At 35.1% G+C, this 22,278-nt stretch overlaps 1 protein-coding gene across 1 annotated transcript in view; it reads left to right on the forward strand.

Moving 5' to 3' along the window:
- The window catches only part of LOC107037296 (myosin heavy chain, non-muscle), a 45,540-nt gene that overhangs the window by 1,552 nt on the left and 21,710 nt on the right, over positions 1–22,278 (forward strand). The gene's annotated exons all lie outside the window — the stretch shown is intronic.

The raw sequence follows: 22,278 nt of genomic DNA on the forward strand, positions 1-22,278 counted from the left end.
GATTATTCGTGGGGATTGATTCATGAATTTTCATCCATTCATCTGAGTCCGGAGAAAATTTCGGCCCAGACGAGACCGTGACGTCGTAAAGCCGGAGATTCCCGACCTTGCCCTCCCCCAATGACCTCAACTGTTTTTTTTTACCGAGCCTCATCTACTCGCTATCATCGCTGCTAATGATTCGTGGGGATGTACTAATTGGTTTGAGCCTAATGTGGGAAAACGCCATTGTTTTTTTTGGTGGATTGCGGATGCTGGTTGGATGATGCGATTGGAATGGAGTAGGTGTTATTTTTTTGGGTATAAACTGCTCTTGAAAGTGAAGTTAAATTCGGGGAATTTCACTCAGACGGGCCTAGGTTATTGTTAGTGGAAGATGTTTCATTTTATACTACTCTATTTCGAGAGTATCGACATGTGAGATTAGTTTTTGATGAATATCTTTGGAGCCAAGCCAGATAGCGAAATTGTTGTCCAGAGTATTTTGTAGAGCGGAATCAGAGCTACAAAATCGGTCCTGACAACAATATCGCATTCTCCCTTAGATTCGAAGATATTTACTGAAAACTCATTTTGAAATTGAATTGGTCTTCATATCTCGTTTTATTACTTCACCTGTTTTCTTCTTAGTTTCCAAATACCTTTCAATCTATACTAGATTACGTTTTGAGAGTGAAAACAGATCTTGAAAATGAGATCAAATTCGTAGGATTTCACTCAGCCAATCCTACACTATTGTCAACGAAAAATATTTCATTTTATTCTGCTCCATTTCGAGTCAATCCAGGAGTAAGATCAGTTATTGATGAATATCTCTAGATCGAAGCCAGATGCCGAAATTGTTATTGAAACCTTTTTTGTAGAGCGAAATCAGAACTACAAAAATGATCTTGCCAAAAATATCGCCACCTCCCTTAAATTCGAAGATATTCATCGAAAACTAATATTGAAGTTGAGTCGGTCTTCTTATCTCGTTTCACTACTTCACCGCTGCATTCACAAGAAGCATAAAATGCCTTGGAATGTAATCTCCATCGTCCTTGGGTGTATTTTATGCGTTATGATTCAATAGAGTTATAAATCCACGCATCAACGGTAGAATACCCCGGAATTTCTCTCGCATTCCAGCGAATGAATCGACTGTTTTGTTGTTCTCTTACTTTTTTAATTCCACCGAGAGATATCTGCATTATTAAAGTGCCGGCCGGTAGTTGTATATGTAATAATGGAGTGACAGCCGCCTGTCATTCACAGAGAGCCGGCTGAAATGTCTAGAAATACCCCTGAGACCCACGTGAAACTATTTATTTATTCATTCATTCATTCATTTATTTCTCGTCTAAATGATGTTTTTTTATTTTGCTCGTGGGCATCGCGTTGATCCTTCCATCTTGGTTCTATTTATCACTGGAACATCTCTTTCGCCTTCTCCCTGGGAGTGCGTAACACACTGAGATATATAAAACTCTCCCTTCAGCATGAAAGTGACTTGCGATAGAGAGACTCGGCATGTCGCTTTTTTTATTACTTCTCGTCATCTCACTCCAGCAATTCAACTCTCACTCTTACTTTGGGAGTTGTAGCATGTGTGCTTGTTTAGTGTTGTTGTAAATTACGAATGGCGGAGGTAAACGCCCCGGTTTCCCCGCAAATTACTCGGCATTTCGCAATGGCCTTTTTTTCATTCAAATTCTTAGTGATAATTTTTTTCAATCGGGGGGCTCTTCGGTCTTCTGATTGGTATCTCGTCATTTTTATGCTGCCGCGGATTTTATCAGCCTGCTTAGGGAATTTTTTATATTTGTTTATGGATCTTGTGGTTTCAGAGATGGTTATGGAATGGGATTTTGCGGAGTGTTTTGCAAACATCTTCGGAGCAAGGGGTTTTTGAGGGACGATATTTCAGGATTTTTTTAATTTTTTTAGGAACCTTGGGGTTTTTTAGATAATTTAGGGAATAGGGCACATGGGATTTTTGACGCGGGTGAAAAAATTGCGGAGGTATTAACGATTATTTTTGGAGTGGAGGGGTTTAGAGATAAATGAAAGCGACATTTTGTGCAGAGAACGCCATAATCATGTCTATGAAATTTCATTTGCATATCTATGAAATGGTCTTCTTACATTTTTCTCTAAAATCATCAGTTTTTGAGATATCCATGGAATAGGATTTTTTATGAAGAATCCAATAGGATTTTTTCTTTAAATCCTAATGAAATGACATTTCTCATACATTGAAGGTCATTTATATTTGTCTAAAAATGAATAATTAATGCAAAAAAAATGATTATTTATTGTTTTCTTGACCCGCAGACGCTTAAAATGTTAAAAATAATCCAAAGCCTCCAATTTTTTAACTACTGAGGTTTTGTTTTCCAAATTTTCGAAAAAATATCTGCAGTAACAATTAAAAATTTGTTTTTTTATTCCTCCACAGCTAATTTGTTTTTTTTTTAAATAATAAATTGCACCATTTATATAAAATGGCCCAAAAAATATTTCTGAAAGAATCGAGAATATATTTTACATTTTACGCATAATTTTTTACCCATTTTAAATCAATGGCGCAAATTTTCACATTAAACAAACCCAAATTATCTGTGTAAGAGTCGAATATCAAAAAACTAATTCGTCATTGTTACTGTACAATTTTTTTTTATTTTGAAAAAACCTCTGTAGCTCAAAAATTGAAAACTCCAAACTATTTTTAACACTTTAAGCGCGTGCGAGGCAAACGAACACTAAACAATTAATTTTTTGCACTAATTATTCATTTTTGCACACATATAATCGATTTTTAATGCATGAGAAGAAGTCTCCCCTAATCAATCTAAAAACACACGAAGAGGTAAATGTTCCTGCTCTATCTCCATTTCGCCAATCGTTCCAAGACTTTGATTTTTGCATTTATAATACAGTCACTCCCGCGGTATTATCATAGACGATAAGACAACATTCTACATACAGGGAGTCACGACTCGTGAGTCATTCAGAATGAAGTGCTCTGTATCACCCGCGATTAAGTATAATCTCAATGCGCTCAGTGACTCGTGGATGATTAGACGTTTTTTAGAATTGTTTCCGAGATGTTTTGCTCTCTACGTCAGACGTTTAATTGAAATAATGAAATCAATTGGGAGAACGGTATCAGTTAATGCCATTAAATCAGCGATTATTCCGATCGAATGAGGTTTCAATAATTCATCGGGATTTTCCCAATCTAGTTCTCTTCTTTCGTGCGGTGGAGATAAACTCTGGAACTTTGGGACTATTTCTGAGCGCCGTACAATACCATTGTCTTCTTGGGAGTGTTTACAACACTTGCAAGGATGCTCACACTATCGTCGAGCTTTTATGATTGTTTCTTTTAACTTCCAGTTTTATTTCCTCTTGTTTTTTTTTTGCTTCTTATCGCCAACGTCCGAGTCACGCCCGCACTTCGGCTCTACTGGTAAAGCAGTTCAGTCTAGCGATAAGGTGTCGTGATAAGATAGTAAATCTGGGCTGCAGCTGGTTCAGGGAGAGAGAGGAGATTGCTTAGGATCTTTTGTTGTTGACGATTTTTTACTTTTTGTTTCATGTCAACGGGCAATTGTGGCTCTGAATAGTGTTTTTTTTACATTATTGGTTGTTGAAATCACAATTTATGCTGTTTGATGAATCTTAGTAATTTTTTGTTCAAATTTTGGAATTATTTGGCGAATATCTGGAGATGAATTTTTGTGGATTTTTGATTTTGAAATGAATTCACAAGTATTTCTGCAAATATCTCCGGAACTAGTGGGTTTACGAGAAAATGTGGTATGAAATTTTTTGTCGAGAATTTCATATTCTAGAAAAAATGTTGAGTGACATTTTTCTCTAAATTTATTAGTTTCAATGATATTTGTCAAATAGTGATGATGAAATCTTCAAATTTGTCTGCTCCTCCTGTTTTTTAATTCTAGACAATTCTCTCCATTTTCTTTGTCATCGTAAAAATATCAAAACAATAGAATAAACAGATGAAGTTTTAATTGACTGAAGAAAACTTATCGGATCGTCTCCCAATCCGAATTAATTGTAATTCGAATTAAACACGAGTGCACTACATCCCCAGTCCTAAGCAGACAATGAAGGGGGGAAGAGGGGGATAATGTGTATTTAAACAACCCAGGCAATTTCATCTCGACTGAAGATGGGATTTTCTTCCCCATCAATGTTGTTTTTTTGGTGTTGACGATTTTTTACTTTTTGTCTTTATGTCAATGGTCAATTGCGGTTCTGAATAACGATTTTTTTAACATTATTGATTGCTCAACAAACTATATATACTGTTTGATGAATCTTATTAATTTTTTTGTTCAAATTTTTGAAATTATTTCGCAAATATCTGGGGGATTTTTCAGTTTCTAAAATGAATTCACAAACTGTTTTGCGGATATCTCTGGAACTAGCATATGAAATTTTTTGCAGAGAATTTCATATGCTACAAAAACTGTTGAGTGACATTTTTCTCTAAACCTACTAGTTTCAAAGATATTCACAAAATAATGGTGATGAAATTTTCAAATTTGCTCGTTTCTCTCCAGTTTTATTCTCGAAACAAATCTCCCCATTTTCTTTCTCATCATAAAAAAATCACATCAACAATAGAATGAACAGACAACATTGTAATCCCAGTCCGAATTAATTGTAATTTGAATTAAACTCGAGTGCACTACATCCCCAGTCCTAAGCAGACAATGAAGGTGGGGAGATAATCGGTATTCAAACGACCCAGGCAATTTCATCTCGACTGCAGATGAGATCTTCTTCCGCATCCTACACGTTTGTAATCGAAATAGCCCCCTCACTGCATTTCCAACATCGTTTTTGCTCGTATCTTCCATTTTCATCTCCAACAAATTCATGCAATTATCGTTACTCGGCGATAAATCTTCGTCAGACAACAACTCCAGACTATTCAAATCTCCAGGGGATTATTTGGAGTGGAGCGATGAGACAATTGATGCTTTGAAGAAAGCATTCAGCCTTTTTTTATTTTACAATGCTTCAATCATTTTTTTTTGTCGTACGATGATTTGGATAATTATGAAGATGAATGACATCCTTTCAGGAAGAGCTCCCTCGCTCAAAAAATAAATTATGTGGTAGTGAATGAAAAACGAAGGGAAACTGAAAAATATCTGAATTTGTTGAAATGTAAAAAAAATTTAGAAGCTGACAGATTTTCTAATTAAATTTTTTGTTGATATTTTGTAATGAGTAGTTAGAGAATGTTAATAATTGTGAATTTAATGATGGTCTTATATTTAATTTCACATTTTGTCTATGCCGTAAGTAATTGAACAGATACTTTTTTTTTAGCAAACAAAAGTTGATATTCTTACAACTTGGGCCTTCAATTGAAAACCCGAGTTGAAGACCCGAGTTTGTAGCAAAGATGTCAGACAAGATATGAATGTTTTTTTGAGCTCAAACGAAAGAGCGGGTCGAGAAATGGCGTGCTAGGACCTCTAAAGATGGTTTTGAACCAGGGGAGACTCCTAGACACCAACGTTCTATACATACTCCTGGACCCCATTGTCCTCCTAGACAATGATGTCACAACTCTGCTGTTCAATTGAAAACAGACATCATCTTTAGAGACATTTGTCATGTTTAGAGGCACTAGCACGTCATTTCTCGACCCACTCTTTCATTTGAGCCCAAAAAAACATTCATATCTTATCTGACATCGCTGCTACAAACTGGGGTCTACAACTCGGGCCTTCAGTTGAAAACCCGATAAGATTTGTAGCAAAGATGTCAGACAAGATATGAATGTTTTTTTGGCTCAAACGGAAGAGCGGGTCGAGAAATGGCGTGCTAGGCACCTCTAAAGATGGTTTTGAACCAGGGGCGACTCCTAGACCCCACTGGACAATGTTGTCTCAATTGCGCTTTTCAATTGAAAACAGACATCATCTTTAGAGAGATTTGTCATCTTTAAAGACTTCTGCACGCCATTTCTCGACCCGCTCTTTCATTTGAGCCAAAAAAAACATTCATATCTTGTCTGACATCTCTGCTACAAACTCTGGTCATCAACTCTGGTTTTCAGTTGAAATTGGAATTGTTAATTTACACAATAATAGGAGTACATTGACGATTTTTCTTAACTCGCAAAAATCTTCAAACAATTTGCTACCGATTGGTGATAAAATTTTTTGGAAATAATGAAGTAGGGGGCATAACGCCTTTTTTATCATGGGAGATTTTTCAAAAATTTATTTTAAAAAAAGTCCTAACTAGCAAATGTTTTTTATTAGCTCACAATTTTTTTCAAAACTACTTCAATGAGGAAAAAAATAAAAATTTGGAATATCTATACATGAGGGGCTAGTTGATCGGATCTCATAGTTTCCGAGATAATCGCGAAAAACGAAAGTGCTAAAAAAAATTGGCGTGCTAGGACCTCTAAAGATGGTTTTGAACCAGGGGAGACTCCTAGACACCAACGTTCTATACATACTCCTGGACCCCATTGTCCTCCTAGACAATGATGTCACAACTCTGCTGTTCAATTGAAAACAGACATCATCTTTAGAGACATTTGTCATGTTTAGAGGCACTAGCACGTCATTTCTCGACCCACTCTTTCATTTGAGCCCAAAAAAACATTCATATCTTATCTGACATCGCTGCTACAAACTGGGGTCTACAACTCGGGCCTTCAGTTGAAAACCCGAGTTGAAGACCCGAGTTTGTAGCAAAGATGTCAGACAAGATATGAATGTTTTTTTGAGCTCAAACGAAAGAGCGGGTCGAGAAATGGCGTGCTAGGCCCTCTAAAGATGGTTTTGAACCAGGGGCGACTCCTAGACCCCACTGGACAATGTTGTCTCAATTGCGCTTTTCAATTGAAAACAGACATCATCTTTAGAGAGATTTGTCATCTTTAAAGACTTCTGCACGCCATTTCTCGACCCGCTCTTTCATTTGAGCCAAAAAAAACATTCATATCTTGTCTGACATCTCTGCTACAAACTCTGGTCATCAACTCTGGTTTTCAGTTGAAATTGGAATTGTTAATTTACACAATAATAGGAGTACATTGACGATTTTTCTTAACTCGCAAAAATCTTCAAACAATTTGCTACCGATTGGTGATAAAATTTTTTGGAAATAATGAAGTAGGGGGCATAACGCCTTTTTTATCATGGGAGATTTTTCAAAAATTTATTTTAAAAAAAGTCCTAACTAGCAAATGTTTTTTATTAGCTCACAATTTTTTTCAAAACTACTTCAATGAGGAAAAAAATAAAAATTTGGAATATCTATACATGAGGGGCTAGTTGATCGGATCTCATAGTTTCCGAGATAATCGCGAAAAACGAAAGTGCTAAAAAAAATTAATTTAATTTATCTTGTATAAGGCCTAGGAAGTGGAAAAACGCAATTCTGAGCCATCCACTTGCCTATAGGGGACCCAAATTTGGTTTTAAGGCTCTATCTCTCATAGTTTCCGAGATAATCGCGAAAAACGAAAATGCCAAAAAAAATTAATTCAATTTATCTTGTATAAGGCCTACGAAGTGGAAAAAAGCAATCCTGATGTATAAAAATACAACTGCGTGAAACACACAGGCGTATCAAAATGCAACTGCGTGAAACACAGGTGTATAAAAATACAACTGCGTGAAACACACAGATGTATAAAAATACAACTGCGTGAAACACACAGTAGTATGAAACTTCAACTGCGTGAAACACACAGTAGTATGAAACTTCAACTGCGTGAAATACACAGCAGTATGAAAATTCGGCTGCGTGAAACACACAAACTTCACGCATGCGTGGAGTGTATGGAGTGTACGGGAGTGATTCACGCAATGGTGCGAATAGTCACGGCCATATTCTTTTACTGTGTAACGGTCAAAGTGAACACAAGTCTGAATAATATTGAAAATTAATTTTTCCTCAAAGAAAATTACAAAGGAACTTGGTTTGAAGATAATTGGACCTTCGATTACATAATTAACAATTTTTCCTCCGATTTGTGCGCAACGATTCCATCATAACCGGTAATTTTTATTGATGATGGTGAAATCATTCGTCTATCTGCGCTCTTACGGTTCTGGGAAACTGCGTTATTTATCTTGTTTTATTGTCAGTACGAAAATTAGGGGGAGGAGGAAATGGTTTTTGCGTTTCCTCGCAGGAACTAAATGGAGCTTTGGTTCTGAGCGTTTTCTCTTCGGGCTTGTGGAGCCTCTCGAAGCTCTTCCTCAGTGACTCATGCGTCACTGATTCGGGCCGGAGCCATGGGTGGAGGTGTGAGGATGGCGACCGGACACGGCGACGCCAAAGACGTTGCGCGAAGAGGAGAAAAAAGGGAGAAGACCTGAAGATGACAGTTTCGCAATTCCTCCCCGCCTGAGCCTTGTTGTTTGAAAAACTATGGAATTTCATAGATATTTCGGTTGTAATTTTCAGAAGAATTATGTTCAGTTCGATTTGGGGGGAATGAAATCAGGGAATTCGAGTTCCACTGGAATTTCAAGGGAATTATAATTTTTTTAACAGCGAGGAGACGAGAATTCCCTAATTTACTTGGATTTTCCATTAAAACTTGAATATTCAGGACCAACTGAATAGTCAAATTCAAATGAAAAAATTAAATTAATTCTGAACTGACTGAACAGTCAATTCAGTTGAATTTATTGAAATTCGCTGAATTTTCAATAAATTGAAATATCAAGAATGATATATTTACTGTTTCCATTGGGTTTTCCATAAGATTTTGAATTTGAAATGCCGGAATTCCTCGAAATTTCAGCGGAATTACAAATTTCGTATGGAGACGAGAATTCCCTAACTTACTAGGATTTTCAATCAAAATTTAAATATTCAATACCAACTTACGTTAAATTTCCAATTAATTAAAATATCAAGAATTCTATATTTACATTTTCTAGTGAGTTTTCCATAAAATTTGAAATTCTAAATCCAGGAATTCCTTGACATTTCAGTGGAATTATCATGTGAGCACAATTTTCGAGTATTCACCGCTAGAAAAACATTGAAATTTCATAGATATTTCAGTAGTACGACATTGAATTCGATTTAGGGGGAATGACATCATGTAATTTCGAGTTCCACTGAAATTCCCATGAAATTATAAATATTTTAGTACCAAATTATGCTGAATTTTCAGTAATTGAAATACTTTTCAATCATTTGTTCTTCTCCAGCATCTTTTTCATTTCCATTAATTTCTACTAATTTAATCTACTCTATTGGTGTTTACTGGTCTTTCGCAAAATAGAATAAAAATTGAGCCTGGCCTCTTACGAAAGAGGCGCCGGCTCCATACCTTTCTTCTCCCCGTTCCCCAGGCATTAGTACGCTCTCCATTTTTGTTTCATTTTCTTTCAACTCTTTTGCAGTGTCAGCAGGCCTCGACAAAGGCCGCACTCGTATTTATTTCGCAATAACGAGGGAGGGAACATATTTACTGTTTAAATTTCGCTAAAGGAATTTGTAAAACGCATGAATCAACTGAATTAATGTTTTTAATTGAATTGTGATGAGTGGTAATGCCTGTGGAATTCATAAGTGGGGCATGATAAGATATGCTCAATTAATTTGTTGAGGCGCTTCACTTTTTTTCCCATGAGCTCTTGTTTCGCTAGATTCGACTGCGGCCTTCGGTTCTCAGGGCACGGGAGGTCGAGGGGTTTGTTCACTTGTTCAAACATGGTGCGGAATTTTTAGATAATTTGATCGGTTTTCGGAAGGAAAAACATAGATTCTAAATCAGGAGAGTGGAGTAGGCCATCTTCAGATTTTTTTTATCAATTTTGATCAAATGATACGATTTTTATGAATCAGGTCTCGTTTCAAAGCCTGAAAAATGTTTTGATAATGAATAAAAAACGGAGAATTCCAATCTGCGATTCTGGAGTTGAAGACACTCCATTTTTTCCTGCTCTCCCTTAATTAATTCAGTAGCGAAACGGTAAAATGGATTAAGTTGATTTTAACTATTGATCGGATTTTAATGAATATCTCGAAATCTAAGGGCGCTAGGAAAATTTTTGTCATAACCCTTTTTGTGACCCTCAATTCGCTCTACAAAAAAGCTTTCTACGAAAATTTCGTTATCTCCCTCAGATTCGGAGATATTCCTAAAAAATTCGATATTGAACTGTTAAAAAATGTTTCAAAAATATGAAAAAAAAATAGAAAGTTTACTTTTGGAGAAATATTCATGAATTAATTAAAAAATTGTAATTTTTGGATATTACGAGCGTTTTCTATAAGTAATTTATATACAATAAATTTGCCACCATGAAAACCAGTTGTTCGGAATCGTAAAAAATTTATTCACATTCAGAATTTTTCCAAAAACCGATTTCATGCTTGAAAAATAAGGTTTCCGAAGGTTTAAACAATTTCAATTATTTATTTATAAACAACGAATGTTAAAAAAAAAAATTCCGTGCAAAATGTAATTTGTATGGCGCTGAATATTATTGATTTTTTTAAAAATATTTCTCACGCAATTTAATCGACAAATTTGATATACACTGTTAAAATTTTTCATCGGAATTTTCTGTGTCAAATCCCGAAAATTATTGTCATATTTAATTTCCACTGACGTTTCAGGAACTCTTGTCATCGAAAAATGAAATATTCCATTGATTTTCTGTTCGAATGCTCTGAATATCAATAAAATATTTGATTTTTCAGTGCAATTATTCCGCGAAAATTCGGAGAAATAAAAAAAATTCAGGGAAAAATTGAAAATTCACGTCATGTTCGATTGAAAATTCAATCAAGTTGTGAAATTTCATAACCATTTTTCCCCTAAATCGGATTCAATGTCACTCTCACGAGAATTAATACTATATTCTCCATGAAATTTCAAAAAATTTCCAACAGTGTAGTGTAGTCTGTACCAAACAGTCAAAAATACTTGGCTATTCCTAAACCGTTTTACCGGTTCGCTACTGAATTAGAAACCAAATGTATTTGAACGAAGCAATTGGAATTTGTGGGATTTATTAATTGATAAATGAGATAGTGGAATGCACCACTCAAAACGAATTCCAGTGTCCTATGACGAAAATTGAGATCGATGATGCGCTCAATGCACCCGGAGATGGAAAAAACGAGTACGTGAAGAATCGATATTGACGGTCGCATTGAATTTCACGCGGGAATTGATGCGGGGGCATGAAGCCACTATTGCATGCCAGAGGCAGTTGATGCGAAGAAAACCGATCGGGCATACAAACGCCGACGCGTCAGGGAGATAAGGCACGCGGCATTACATTGAGCAATTTCCATACCCGCTGAGGACTAATAATTCAACGCAAAAAATTTTAAATACAGAATTCTGGATCAATTGAGATGACTTTAAAGAATTTCATGGTTCGCGAGTGCTCGGGAACTGACGGCTTCAAACAAAAAAACAACCAATATTAATTTTATCACGAGGATTTTATTTGAACTAACTATCATTTGGTTGTTAATTTTCAAGTAAACATGATTTCACAGTGAATACCAGTTATTTCTTCTTGAGATACATTTGATTGGGAGAAATCGAACTTGTCTAGAATTGACGTTTCTTTTATTTGTCGCAATAATGCGAGCATTTCATTTCTTTCTAGCCAAAAGTTTGCCAACTCCAGAAATTCGTTGGCTCACTCAAACATCAAAATTATTCTCATGACTAAATACGTTGTTATCTCAGTCAACGCGATCATACGTTGTTCCAAGTAAATTATAATTGAAGTGAGCATTTCGTATGTCGAATCAGGATGAATATTGTTGCGCGGAAAAAGCTTTGAGATTGCAGTAAGATGTCGTTGAGTTGAAAGAACTTTATATTTCTTGACTAAAAACATCGCATTAGTTTGCAATAACAGAATCACAGATTACGGTAATTCAACACAAACTTGGATATCACAAATTTCGTTCAATGTGATGTACGGAAAGGTCAATATAAACATCGGCTTCATTCGAGAAAACAACATTCAATTAATTCCTCAATGTAATCGTCTCCTAGGTACGAATTTTTGATCAATTTATGAAAGTAGAAAATATCTCGACTGGAGATTATATTAGGTTTAAAAAAATAGAACTTTTCCATTTTTGTGGTGAACACATGTGACTTGACGCCAAGGAGTGTTTTATTTAATTCAAGTAAATGCATCTCAACAATTGCATTTCGTATGTCCGGATTTCACCCGGAATAAAAATTACCCGAACTACTAGGATACTCAAATATTTTGCTATTTTTTTTGTTTTGTTCTTTTTTTGTATCATTTAATTACATTACATTGCATTACATTACATTATATTTCATTTTGCACTGCTACGTTTATTTTATCACTCATTTATTCACTTGCTCCCCCACGAATTTTCCAATGATTTTTTCATTATTTTGATTTTTCACACGAAACACCTCAACTGAATGATTAAATTTCATGAATGTACTCCGGTCATTCGTCTGCCTTTAACGATACCCCCATCAAGTGTAAATAACCCGGGAAAATAGTGGCCATTACCTTCCGGGAATTGGTGGTTTCAAAATATCCAAAAATAAACCGTATATATCCGCTCAAGTTCTCGGTTAAATACACGGTGGGGGCTCTTTTATTATTACAACCCGGCGCTTTCATTTCATTCATTTTTGGTACACTGCCCAAATCCCACTGCTCTCAGTCTTGGTTTCAGTCTTGACGGACCTCAACTGGCCAAAGAGAAACGATATTATCCTTAATAGGCCAAGTGAAATATACTGGCACACTGCCCGCACAATGAATCGCAATGTGACGCTCTTTAATCGTCCGTTGTATTTTCACTCATTTATATTGGAGCACAATGAGGGGTTTGTAGTGTTATGTGGGGCCCGCGTGTTGTCTTCATTTCGCTCATTTCGCTTTGTTCTGTTGTGTTCTGGCTCATCTTTCATAGGGCTTACTTTATTCTTGACTTATTGTCGACAGGGTGATTAATTCAGAAAATAAGCCGAGTGCTGTCTGCATTTTTTATCTTTGGGGGATAAATCTTGGCGAGAGATTTTACTCGTCACAATATTATTTTCTCCTCTGTTGAGGGGCTTTAATATTTTTTGTTTTGTGCAGAAATGGATTGCGATTTTTCACGAAGAAAAGAAGGTTTCAATTTGCAGGACAAAGTGCGTGCATTGTTTTTAGAACAAAAGAATTGCTCAAAATTGTTTCGATTTTAGAAGGAAAATGTAGAAAATCGCGTGCTCAAAATCTTTTTATTTCAAGTGAGAAATTAAATTTTTTTTTAACTAGAAGATTTGGAATTAAATTTAAAAAAAGAAGATTCGGAAGGGATAAGGTTGAATTAAAAAATAATCGATTAGAGGTGTCAGGGGATGTATTTCTAACTCCAAGGACTCCCAGGAAAGAATTAAATTCCGTTTTGTACAAATTTGTAAAGTCCTATATTTTCGGGAATATTCAACTTTGAAAGGAGACATGCATTCACGCGTGGGTCTATATGTGGTATGGATGCCGGGCTCGAAGGGCTAATAACAGGAAGTATGAATTACATTGAGAGAGAATAATAAATTTCAGAGGTATTGCGAAAGATACTTGAAACGTGAGTAGATTAATTCTCGAACAGACAAAATTATCAATTTAAGAGGGAGGGTGTTCTTAATTTGAGATTCTAAATGAATTTAATGTTATTTAATTTTGAATTGAAAAAAAAGAAATTTTTGCTGAAGAATAGAATCTTTTCACCTCTTCGAAGGAAAATTTTTATGAGAGAGTTATTGGGTTCGATTAAGGAGGTAAAAATCATTAAATTCCAAATTTCACCGAAAATTTAATGAAATTTCAAATTTTTAAGCTTTAGGACATGTATAATTCCTCAAATTATTTGCATTTTATACAAAACATAAATATTTAGCACTAAATGACACTGAATTTTTCCAATATCCATCAATTTCAATAGAATAATTGAATGAAAATTGAAAATTTCCATCGATTTTCCCATCAAATCGTCAATTTCCAATAGAAATATTCCTTGAAATTCCTGTGAAATTGTCACTTGTTAAAAATTCTCGCGAAATACTCCGAAAATTTTACCCAAAACTTTACAACAGCGTAAAATGTCCCAATTCATCTAAAAGAACTATTTTTTCCTGAATTGAAAATAACAAAAAGTTCTTTCAATTTTTCAAACCGAGATCCTTTTCCTCGGATTCATTTTTCTTTTTTATCATTATTAAAATTAATTATTGCAGTTGCAAATAATTCCTTATTTTATCCCTGTCTGCGATGAATACATTTTGATATAGAGAAATGATTAAATAATTAAATTAAAAAAGAAAATTCTCAATTTCAAATTGTTAAGCTGTAAAAAATCAAGAATTCCTCAACTTATTTGCACTTTCATACAAAACATGAATATTCAATAATAACGCTGAATTTTCCGAGTACCCATCAATTTCAATGAAATAATTAAATGAAAATTGACAATTTCTATCGATTTTCCCATTAAATCGTCAATTTCCAATAAAAATATTCCTTGAAATTCCAGTGAAACTGTCACTTGCTAAAAATTCTCATAAAATAAACCGGAAATTTTACCCAAAACTTTACAACAGCGTAAAATATCCCAATTCATCCTGAAGAACAATTTTTTCCTCAATTGAAAACACCAGAAAGCTCTTTCAATTTTTCAAACCGAGAACCTTTTCCTCATGTTCAATGACTCGTACCCAGACTACACTATACGGTTCTTTTCCCTGTTAACGGCCAGTCGAAAGATGACGTCAGTCTCCCCGTACACACACACACATGTGACAGCCTCAAAATATAGCGAAAAAACTACGTATAAACATGGGTTACTTGTGTGTGTACACGAGACTTGTGTGCCTACATGCTGATAAAACGTATGAGCGTAGAGGATTGGCCGTTTACCACAGAGGTTCTCCAGTCACAAACGAGGGGATCAGCCATGTGTGTCAACCGGCAAGCCTTGTCCGGGGACGCTCGAGACTGATGTCATGCCAGTTTGATTACAAAAAAACGTATTCTTCCTTAAATAAAAATTGAAATGTCTCTCTATCGTTCTTTCCGCATTTTACTCTTTATGAATTCACCCAGACCCTGGGCATTTATTGCAAAAAGTCATTTGTCAAATTTTATTCGTCTTTTTTATCATTTTTAGAATCAACTGTGGCAGTTGGAAATCATTCCTTATTTTATTCCTGTCCTCGATGAATAAAGTTTGATATAGGGAAGTGATTAAATAATTGAATTAGACGAGAAAATTCTAATGTGTGAAGATTGATAAATAAATCAATTTAAATTCGAAATAGAGAGGAGAGAATTGGAAATAGGGAAGAGGTGCAGTTGAATGCAATTGGCTGAATGGAATGGATTTTTTCCTCTGGTTTAATGGATTAATTAATCAAAGGCATCATTTATGTTCGCAAATTGCCAGTTTCACTCATTCTCTTGTTTAGTCATTTCCGAGATAAACTATTGCACACGCAAATATTTCTTTATTTTATTACTGATAAATAAACTTAAACAATTGAATTGGAAATAGGAAGCGAAGATGTCAATGTACGAATAGTTGAATAGATTGTTGAATAATAAGGGTTACAGGTGTTAATGTTGTTCAAGTCGCAGATGATTGAATGAAAAATAAAGGATAGGAGAATTAAAAGCAGGGAAGAGAGAATTTAATGCAAGTAACCGACTGAGATGGAGTTGAATGCAATTAGCTGAATGGAATAGAATTTTCCCTCTCGTTGAATTCATTAATCAAAGGCATCACTTATCTTCGTAAATTGCGAATTTCATTCATTTTCCTGTTTTATCATTTCCAAGATCAACTTTTGCATTTGCAAATAATTCTGTGTTCTATTACTGAGATAAATAAATAATTGGAACAATAGAGATAAACAAACTTAAACAATTGGATTGCATAAATAGTTGAATAATCTGTTAAAAAATGAAGGATAGAAGAATTAAAAACAGGGAAGAGAGAATTTAATGCGAGTAACCAAATGAAATGGAGTTGAATGCAATTAGCTGAATGGAAGATTTTTTCCTCTCGTTTATTAATGGATTAATTAACGAAAGGATTACTTATCTTCGTAAATTGCAAGTTTCCTTAATTTTTTCTATCATTTCCAAGATCAACTTTTGCATTTGCAAATAATTCTATATTCTATTACTGAGATAAATAGATAATTCAGACATTTGAGATAAATAAACGGAAACAATTGAACTGCATAAGTAGTGGAATAATAAAATAACAAATAGAGATTTTAATTTGATTCAAATTGCACATGACTGAATTAAAAATAAAGGATAGAAGAATTAAAAACAGGGAAGATGAATTTAATGCAAGTAACCGAATGAGATAGAGTTGAATGCAATTAGCTGAGTGGAATAGATTTTTTCCTCTCGTTTATTAATGGATTAATGAATGAAAAGGATTACTTATCTTCGTAAATTGCAAGTTTCCTTAATTTTTTCTATCATTTCCAAAATCAACTTTTGCATTTGCAAATAATTCTATATTCTATTACTGAGATGAATAGTAAATTCAAACATTTGAGATAAATAAACTGTAACCATTAAACTGCATAAATAGTGGAATAATAAAATAAAAAATAGAGATTTTAATTTGATTCAATTTACACATGATTGAATTAAAAATAACGACTAGAGTTAAAAACAGAGAAGCGCACATTTAATGTAATTAACCGAATGACGTCGATTCTTTCCTCAGGTTTAATTCATTAATCAAACGGATAAATAATATCTCTCCACTTATTTTCTTAAATTGTGAGGAGGAGGAATTTTTGAGGGACTATCCGAGTTCACTGACACGCTTTGTGCAATGGCTCGAGTTGGTTTACACCCAGAAATCCAGCGGGTGCCTCACACCGGCAGGTGTCTACCACGAAATCGTTTTCTGAACTCGCCCACAAGCTGTCGTGTATCCTACTTTGCCATTGTAATTATATTCGCAGTTTTTTTTCCTCTGTTATCAATTTTCCAGATATTTTTCCTCGACAAAGCTTCGAGCGAGGACGTTTGCGGACAGAGAGAAATGAGGGGAAGGGGAGAAAATTGAAATGAATATTGATGGACGTTTAATTTTAAGCACTTCCTTCTTCCTTCGAATGCACTGGGTTCACCTGCAATTCAGCACCTGCGTACGGTGGATTATTAAGAGTTCTCTCACGTCACACGCCGAATAAGAGCAATCACTTTTAAGGTGGTCTCGTGGGGAGTGACTCAGGCTTTTTTCAATGGGGAAAGATTATTTTCGCAAATTTCTCAGTGTCTAATGAAGTTAGAAATTAATAATTTAGGGGAGGTTTATTAAAAGTAATTAAAAGAAGCGTGAGATGTGACGGTTTCCAAAAGAAATGTTTTGATTTTCCTTTCTGAAGGACATCCAAGTACTTTGACTACTTTTTCTCCGGTGAAATGTTTTTCTACTTTTGTAGGAGAACGTCAGAGCTTTCATTTGAGCCCCATTTCACCATAAATTTCCGTACATTTTACAATGATTTTATTATTTAGACTTCGCAGGTCTGATTTTGAAACTCGATATTGAATTCTTAGAAAACATTTTTTAAATCTGAAACAAAATTACAAAGTCTACTTTTGGAGGAAGATTGATGAAATAATTAAAAAATTGCAATTTTGATAATTACGAGCATTTCCTATAAATAATTAATAAGTAATCAATTTTCCACTATGAAAATCATTTCTTCAGTGCAAAGATATTTGGAAGATGATGCGTGAATAGAATTTCTCCAGAATCATCAAGTTTATCAAAAAATGTCAAGATTCCAGTTATGGTTGAGATAATTCTCCGCAAAAATTCTAATTTTTCGTAAGAATTACATTTCTCGACTTATTATTGACTGATTCGAAATTTCGGGAACTAGATTGACTATAACCACTCAATTTCCACACATCACCAGCTGGAAGAATATTGATGACATCACTGAAAAATAAACATACTTATCACCTTCATCCACACCGGTACTTTACATCACTGTTGATGTAGCTATCGTCATATTCCACGTTGAATTTACCTATTAACCTGAACTATACCCAGACTATTTACACTTCTCAGTAAAATTCGATGTGCCGTACCTCAAACTTTAACCGAAGAATTGTGGTATTTTAACACGAGAGAACGACTCACTCCCTCCAACGCGGCAAATATTATTCAATTCCTCTGGAGATGAGAGAATAACACCGAACTAAGAAAAGATATCCCATATACACCGCATGTTGAGGCAAAAGACGAGTCCTTATAAGGTCGATGCGTCCTTAACCCGCTTTGGGAATGCCTCAACTTGTTAAACCGAGGCTAGTACAATGTAGAGAGGGCACCTCTCCATGGAAGCGCCATGGGCCACGGTGGTTCCATTTATGGTCAACCCATATTCTCGTATTCGTATGAGCCAATGGATGAAGTCAAGGGAGATGAAAAATACAGACCACTTGCGAAAAAATTCGTGATTCTTACTTTTGCGAGGGAGCTATCGATATCTGATTTATCCCTCCGGTTTTACTCATTATTTATTATTTTATTCCGTGGTATTACCAGGATTGAAGAAATTTTTTATTACTCTACTGAGGCCCGGGTGGATTACCTTTCGAACGTTATCTCGTTGTTTTTCCATTTTCATGATCTAAAATATATTTCGATTTCCACGGGACTTTATATCACGTAGGTGTCCCTAAAAATTGTGATTGCACAATCAAAAAAAGTAGGAAAAAGACTGAACATTTTCAAAGAGCATTTTTAATGAAGATTAGGAAATAAGTCCGACAGAGAGGAAATTGTAAATGGATAATTTATCATGACAACTAACAGCTACTAGATAGTGTCAATTATTAATTTGCAATTTTTTTATTGTACAATCATAATTTTTGAAGACTCCAGGGCTGTGTAAAACTGAATGGCAATTAAAGGACATTTCAGATTATCTAAATAAAAAAAAATAACCAAGATCACGTTCGAAAGATCACGCCGGTCTTATATACAAATTAAGTTTCGTCTTTAATTAATTAGGTATGAGCGGAGTAAAATGGACTGTTTTTTTCATGTCTTGAAATTACGTGATTGGTCTGAGTTATATCGTTTGATCAGCAGATATTGACAGTTAAAGGTTTCCATCTCAGTCTCAATCTCTGTAGAGATAGTGAATGTATATTAAGGTGGGAAGAATTCAGCGGAAATAAGAGCTACAAAAAAAATAGTTCCTCGCACAAAAATTGTCCTAGTTATATTTTTGCTTTTGTCAGAGATCAATTGATATCAGATTCATCTTCATTTTGCGAAGTAAAACTGCTATAGGCTGTGATATCCCTCCAATTTTACTCATTATTTATTATATTACTCAATGATACAGCGGACTCTCCTTTATCCGCCGACTCCGCAATCTACGCTCACTCCCCTCGAGGCCTGTTGCCCCTCAAAAACCTTTCACCACTCCATATCTATCGTGCATCGTTCTCTTTGACGTCATGCGCTATGAAATGCGCAGTGGGTCACAAATGTAAACCACTGCCATGATTTCCCCCACTATTCCCGACCCTTTCCCTCTTCTAATGCTGCTGTAAACTGGAGGGGTGGGGATGTTCCTTTATCTGCGTTTCACATGAAATGACGTCACGACCGAGTCCCGAGACCTCCGGATAAAGGAGAGTGCACTGTACCATGATTTCAGAAATTTTTAATTGGTACATTAAAATCAATTTCGTTTTTAATTAATTAGGGGAGAGGGGGGGTAACACGAACTGTTCTTCATTTTCGAGCTATTTTTCTACGTTTTGACAAATCGTATCATTTAATTAGGAGATATTGACGATTGAAGATGAGCCACTTACCTTAGTGTCCATAACGAAGAAATGGGGAGCCAGCATTAATTAATTTTTCGAAAATATAACGTTTTTAATGGGCCATAATGCCTCATCGTATCTCCCAGGGTCGAGGTTTTTATTTTATTTTATATCAAACGGATTTTTAAGAAACAAGAGATGAAAATAAGGATCAAGGACTACCACATTCATTTTTTTTCATTTTTCATGTATTATTTCATTTAATTTAAAGTTGAATAAAGTTGATTGCATCGTTCCTTATTTTTTCGGGAGGCGAAAATTTTTCTGATTGAGCGTGAGGTAACCTCGGCCTTGCGTGAAGGGGTTACAAAAACACCAAAATTTCATTTTTATTTCTCGAGGCCGGGATCTTGAAAAAAAGAAAAAATTAAAAAATACGAAAAAAAATCCAGATATTTCTCCCATGAATTTTTCAATATTTTTTTTTTTCATTATGACTTTTCACGTGAAACACCTTAAGGATCGAGAGGATTTTTTCCACCCGCTTCACTTAATATACATACAAGGAGTTCTTTTGGGTTCAGTTAAATATATATACGTAAGCCAAGCAGGAATGTCGAATAGGTCGACGACACGAGGACCCCGAGGGACCGGTTTCGGGGACCTTCGGACGCTCGTATCCACTTGGGTAAAAACGTCCAAAACAAATGTCGAACCTTACCGGAGGCTCGGGCAACTGTTGGGGCTTTGCCAAAATATCGACAACTTTTACTCAGGCTCAATGCGAATGGAATGGAAATTTTTATTCTGCATTTCAATTCAGTTTGAATTCGAGTGGAATCAGAGGCTCTTTAATGCAACGAAAGACTGAAAATATTCGGTGGAGGGCACATTAATCGTTAATTTTTATATTGTTGAATATTCCTCGTCATTTATGAGTATTTACTACAGTGCTAAAAATTTTTGATTGAAGTTTCCGGTACATTTTTTGGAAATTTTTATCAAGTGACAGTGCTACTGAAATCGAAGAGATTTTGTCATGAAAAATGAATAAATTGAGAGAAAAATCAATAGAAACTATCAATTCTGCTTCAATTACTCCGTGAAAATTAATAGAAATCGGGTGAATTCTGCGTAATTTGGTATTCAATATTCATGTTTGGATTGAGAATTGAAGTGATTTGGGGAATTGTTGGCTTCTTGCGGCTAAATTCCAAATTCATCAAAATTTCCAGTGAAACTTGAAATTTTCTTTATTTATTTTTATTTTTCTTCTCTTCAATCGAATTTAATATCGCTCTTTTAAAATTACTATTGAATTGTCCATGAAATTTCGATGATTTTTGCCCGAAATTTGGGCAACTCAAACTTTTGAAACCATTAAAAAAATTTCAAAACACGAAAGATTAATTTGGTATTCGATATTCATGTTTGGATTGAAATTTAAAGTAATTTGGGAAATTCTTGTCTTCTTGCGGCTGAAAAATTCCAAATTCTTCAAAATTTCCAATGAAACTTGAAATTTCATAATTTTTTTCCTCTTGAATCTAATTCAATATCGCTCTCCTAAAAATTACTATCGAATTGCCTGCGAAATTTCGATGTTTTTACCCCGGAATTTCGGAAAGGCAACCCTTTGGAACCGTTTAAAAGAAAAAATCTCAAACCACGAAAGATTGACTCATCAAACTCTCCTCAAAATATTCCTGATACATTCTTTATGGCTCGATTATTGGACGAGTGACGAGTTCGCGGAGAACGCAGGCACCTGGGGGAAAGTGAGCCGATGAATCACAACGCTGGGAGGTGAGGAAGCGAGTGACGACGCACCGCGTACCCGCGGAGGTGTACACATAGCGTGGATCATATCAATGGCCTCCACCATCATTCCCAGGCATCGACAAAAATGCGGATGTTCCGAAAGGCCTCCTTTAGGTCATTACTTTTTCTCTTCCCCTGGGTTTTTTTTATCCGGTTGGAAATTAGCTCCCGGGGACGAGTCATCCTCACGGGAATTCTTGAGGGGGAATTCTTGAGTCATCAATTGACCCTCATTCAGTCCTTTAATGGAACAAAATATTGCATCGAAAATTAAAAGTAGAAGGAAAAGTGAAAAATACATTTTCAGTGATTCACAAGATTGATGAGTGTTTTGGAGCATTTTTGAGATTATTTTGGGGAGGATTTTAGGAGAAAATACTGTATCCGGTCTAAATATTACGGTAAAACACATTACGCGAAAATTATTATCTGTCTTGTTCATTATAGGAACTAATATTACTGTGTAATTGTCTCTTATTTTTTTTTTTCAACACTATTCACAACTTTTGAAATTTTCAATGACAGTTATTGGAATTTGCAAATTATCGAGTTAAATGTCAAAAGATAGTCTTTCTTACAGAAATATTCCTTGCAGTAAAAAAATTTT

This window comes from Diachasma alloeum, unplaced genomic scaffold (assembly GCF_001412515.2).
Source record: "Diachasma alloeum isolate Michigan unplaced genomic scaffold, Dall2.0 Dall_scaffold_00216, whole genome shotgun sequence".
Taxonomy (NCBI): Eukaryota; Metazoa; Arthropoda; class Insecta; order Hymenoptera; family Braconidae; genus Diachasma; species Diachasma alloeum.